Here is a 5,463-nt window from a genome sequence, read left to right on the forward strand (position 1 = left end):
GAGAGAAAAAGGAACATGACCAGGAATGAGTTCAAAAGGAACCGTTAGATGTGGGAAGGAAGGAAGTAAATGGGGAAGTTGACTTTGAAGTGAAGACTTATGCGGACTTTAGGAGTTAAGTACTGGAAGGTCTACACTTCTTGAATCAAAGATCGGCCAGACAGATACTTATTTCTTCGGTGTCAAAAACACACATATCTGTCGTTTCAGTACTTCACAGAAAACGGACTATTGTACAGTGTGTCAGTCTAGTCCAAACATAATCTTGCCTTTCCTCAATCCCTTCTACTCAAGACAGCCAGGATGAGTATTTTAAATGTGTTCATTACTCTTCTCAGAACCCTTCAGTGACAAGTACATAGTTTATAAAACCCTGTACAGTCTGACTCATACTTTGTTACAGGAGTGATAGTCACATGACTGTATTTTGTTGATCATTGTTAGTTGGAGATTGTGGGAATCAATCAACAGAACAGTGGTTAGAGGAATAGGATTTAGAATCAAGACATCCCTGGAATCTGATCAGGGTTCAACCATTTTATGATTCTGAGAAAGTCACTGTGCTGGTTTCAAATGAGGGCAGCCTCAACCAACATGAGTGCAAATCCAATCCATTAGTGATTGCAAGCCAAACCCACCTAAGAAACTCTAATACAAATTGAAATTGCACCTATTTCTTCCATAGTCTGTTTTTCGTGTGAGTTTTCATTCCAATGTCAGAGAAATTCTCTTACTAAGTATCAGGCAAAATTTTCCCATTGGGGCTTTAGACAGAGAAAGAAGAAACTTCTATTAAAACAACAGTACTGTTATATATATTTAGAATATCAAGCTAAATTTCTATAAAATCTCAGAATACTTCTGGAATCAGTATAAATTTCATGCTTGAGCCTTATTTCATCTACAACAAATCAATAATTAATATTTGGTTATCATTCACGGTGCATTTATATTAGGATTTTTTAGGAAAATACTTACGAGGCAGAAGAGCTAGACTTCCTAGGTCCAAATCTCAGATTTGAGTCTGACGTGTGTTCCAAGGCTGTATGTGGTTGATCTTATGATTATGCAAATATTTGCGAACATAAATTAGGGAAACTGCTCGTGAAGTCATTATAGAGACAACCTGCGGAAGTGAACAGTGGATACAGATAGGGGGTTCCAACTGCTGCACCCTCACTCCTCTTCACAGAGCTCTTCTGGCTCATTTGCAACTTTACTAGCAAAAATCTGTCAGTAGATTAATGTCAACTAAAAAAACACTCCCAAATGGATCTGAGAATAGTATGTATTTAAAGGGTTTAAAAGTAGCCAAGAATAGGTCATTGGGCACCAAAAGTGGAAAATCAGAACTTACATTTCATGACAAATCAGTTTTTACCCATGCTGCTGTGATGTTGGCCATCTTCTGGCTGATCTGGAATTAACATGCTGTCGTGCAGTCAGGAGACCTTGGATTTGGCTCAGTTTTTTTTGTGTTTTAGGACAACACTGGCTGCTAGGTCTGCCTTCAGGCTTTCCCTTATTTTAGTTTGGGATTGACTGAGTTCTTCCACCCTTTGTAACTGGGTATTTCAAAGAGAAGTGTAAATAAAGTAGGCAGGAAAAATACTGAGCTTGTCCTAAAGGAGTTGCTACTTATTTCATAAAACTGATCACAAGAGAGAGTATGGCAAAATTGAAAGAGGTATTAAAGATATGAGGGGTGGGTAAAGGACTGAATACCGTGAAAGTAGGGAGCTGTCCTGGAGGCAATGGCTTTTAAAGTGAGGTTGGCGGAGGAATGCAATTATGGAGAAAGGAAGGGGTTTTGCAGGATATGAGGCCAAACTTTTCCTGGATGTTCCTTGGGTCCTTACTGAGGGCGCTAGTCTGACTCCCTGGATCACCACACGGTGGCGCTCTCATTCAGCCACCAATTCTCAACATTCGCCTCTTGGGAGAATTAAGCATTGGCCTTCCCTCTCTCGGTAAATCCTGTCCTTTTAAGCCATTTCCAATCTTGGATGTTTCTGCCCGACCAAACAACCCTTACTCTTCTAGCTCTGCTCCTATAGGTTCTTGAGTGCAGCATTAACCTGCCCAGAAGTTTGACTTAGTGAGCCTAGACGTCCCTAGGACAAAAGCAAGAGGAATTTCAAAGGAACGCCACCTGCCAAAGACTGAGAAATCAAATTCATGTGAGGGAGAGGAAATAAGATTTATTTAAGGACAAATAATCATATGTAAAAAGTTATTCTGAAATCATTCAGACAAGAGGGTCATTCAGAGTTCAACCAGGCTGTTGAAACAGGAAGGAGGCAGAGGAGTAAGGGAACTTTTCACTAGGGACACTGGAGAGAGGTTCTGGGTATGACCTGTGGGGAAGCAGAAACTGTGGCTGGAAGGTGGGAGTGCTTTAAATACGTGTGACAGTGTGGAGCCGGAGTCGGAAGGGCTTAGAGTCTGTGTCAGGTCCTAAAGAACTATTTCTGCAGGTAAGAGCCACAGAAGATGTGGAAGCAAGGGAAGGGGCTTAGTGCAGAAGATGTTTCTCAGAGATTCCTGAGGATACTGCTGACTTCTTCCCACTCTCTTGATGATGTAAGGACTCCTCTCCCCCACCTTCCAACACTCTGCAGGAAAGAGCTGATACAGATCACAAGTGTGGCTACAGGTTACCTGGACCTGAATCAAAAAAGGCCTGAGTCAGCCTTTTTTTGCAACTGGAGGCATTTATAGACTGCTACTTTTGCTGTATTCAATTATCTCTAAAAGCACTGATGAAGTCTTCAAATCTATAAATAATATCTGAAAATGGGGATAGTTTCACTTCTCCTATCCGGATTCCCTTAAATTTCCTGTGTCTGTCTCATAGCTCTCGCCAAAACCTGTAAGTTAAGCAGAAGTGGTGACAGTGGGCTCCTTTGTACCAGATTTTATGGGGAAAGCTTTCAGTTTTTCACTACTGAGTACTATATGGGGTTTTGGTTCGTGAGTTTCTGTTTTTATCATATCGATCCACCCTTTTTACAGGAGCTCGCTCCTCAGTGCAGGGCGGGCCACTGATGCTGTGCTCTTCCATCCTTGTGTAATCAACGGGCTCAGGGACCTCTCATCCCTAATGTCCTAATCTGCAAAGTGTCCCTCTCCTGTGCCCTCCCTGGTGCTGAAAGCAGAGCCTCGCTGCACAACCTAAACTGCCTCTTGCGTCTTGGCTAACATGCAGAGCCTTCTGGACCTCCTCAGAGCACTGTCTTCCGGCAGTTGCCCAGTATTACTGGGCATTGTCGTTAGCGTGTGCCACAACGCTGGACTTCTTAGCTTCTTCTTCTACTCTCTGCCATGGCACTTCAAGCCTTTTTGCCTCGTTAGTTTGAGCCATCACTTTCTTCATGCCTCTGGATCCCACCCTTGCAGACGGGCTCCATCCCCTGGGGTCTCTAGGACCGTAAATCCTCTATAACAGATTATGGCTCCTGAAATCAATTAGCTCTCCATTTCTAACTTTGCCTCACCCCACCCTGCCACAACCCTCCAGAATCCAGTCCTCTGTGGACTTTCCCCACCGCGCTCAGTCCATGAGGACTAACCTTGGGACACAGGCCCCTATCTTTTCAGCGGGGCAACTACCCTGCTAGGCCATGCTGTGACTTAGCTGGGGCTAGAATATGAGAAAGTCTGAAGAAGGTGATGTAGTTTTCTGGGACTTGGCATCTGCAGAACCTTCCAGCAAGCAGGCAAAGTAAATCCTTAGTAGTGAGGAGGAAGCCCATTCAGCAAACTCAGAGGGAACACACAAAACAAGGGCTCAAAATTTGGGGGTGCATCCAGTTAGCTATCCCGGTGCCAAGTGCCAGGCCCCACCGTTTCTCAGCAGTGCATTGGCCTGGACAGAGCAGGCTCCGGGGCTGGGACTGCACATTCTGGGTGGTGTTACTCAGGATGAAACTCTGGGTCCAGTGCTGGAGTCTGCCTCGCATCTGTAGATGCTGAAAACTGCTTTATCTGTTACCAAAAGGCCTTCTTTTCAGCTTTTACTGATTGATTAATTACTCTGTTTAGCCGTGGTCATGTAGTTACCATCACAAATGCCACTGTGCTGGCAATGACCAATTCCCTGATGTTGATCAGATGCCGGGAAGACATGGGGCACAAACCCATCTATGTGTAAGGTGGAAGGGATTAAGACAATACAACATATTGTTTGACCACTTTAAAATGGGATGAGCGTCTAATGGAGATGCAAGCACTTGGCATTAAAAAAATTAAGAACATTCATTTTATTTGGGAATGAAGGAAGAGTTGTAAAGTGTGAAAGCAGAGATAAAACACCAAAGAGGGTGATATTGTTCCAATTAAGTTGAGTGGGCTTACAAATTGTTTTATTAACATATATAAAAACATGTTTATATACTACCTTGAAATGTAGCTCACGTGGCAAGCTAAATCGTAAATATCAAGTTATGTTTAAATTTGCATAGTCACACAAAGTAACGCCTGGTCACCTAATGGAATATCAGTATGGCTGTGTCAGATAATTCTTTTTGTTTTCTACTGATAGGCAAGAAGCTGTTTCAAGAGAACAAAGAATTATCTCTTTAAAAGAAGCAATGCATGAGGCAAACAAACCACAATTTAAAAAAAAATGGAAGAAAAAGCAAAATTTTTGGGCTCTCTGGTGGCACAGGGGTTAAGTCTCAGTACTGTGAAGCTATCCACGGCCACTGCAGCACCAGTTTGATCCCTGGCCAGGGAGGGGACCCACATGGCACAGCAGACTTCTCTCACTGCTTACCCACTGCTCCCCTCAGCAGTGTATTTCAGTCAATCTCCTGTTCTGTTCCTCACTCTGTCTCTGGTGAAACCTCTCACTCCCCACACTTCTGGCTTGTACCCCAGTTCTTGTATGCATGACTAAATCTTTGGAAAAAAAAAAAACAAACACAGCAATGGGCAATACTGACTGAACTTAAGGAAGCCATTGTTTCTACCTAACATAAGACAAATCTACAGATCCCTGAGCTGGTTAGATGAAATGTAGATAGCAGTGCCAAGGGGGGAAATTACATAAAAACAAGCCGCGTGATGGGAAAGGGTGTTCTGTAGGAAAGGAAATGGGATGAAGGGCATAAACGTGTTGTGTTTAAAAACTAAAGTTCTAAAAGATTAGCACTTTCAACCATGCGAATGTATACTTTGATTTCCAAGTAAATATTTATCAACAAAATTGCACTGACAAGCTTCCCATGCTAGAGACCCTGTCCCTCGCAGCTGGGCCTCTGCTGGCTCTCCTGGTGCCCAGAGCAAGGGTGCTGAGCGCCCTTCCCAGGCAGGCTCCCCCACCTTTCTTTTTGTCTTTTTTAAAGATTTATTTATTTATGTATACAGGAAGGGGGTACAGGCCAGAGGTGCAGGGGGGTGTGGAGGGTGAGAGGCTTCACCAGAGACAGAGCGGGGAGCAGAACAGGCTGACTGACGAAG

This window comes from Condylura cristata, unplaced genomic scaffold, assembly GCF_000260355.1.
Source record: "Condylura cristata isolate star-nosed mole 26May11 unplaced genomic scaffold, ConCri1.0 scaffold00032, whole genome shotgun sequence".
In the NCBI taxonomy this organism is placed as follows: Eukaryota; Metazoa; Chordata; class Mammalia; order Eulipotyphla; family Talpidae; genus Condylura; species Condylura cristata.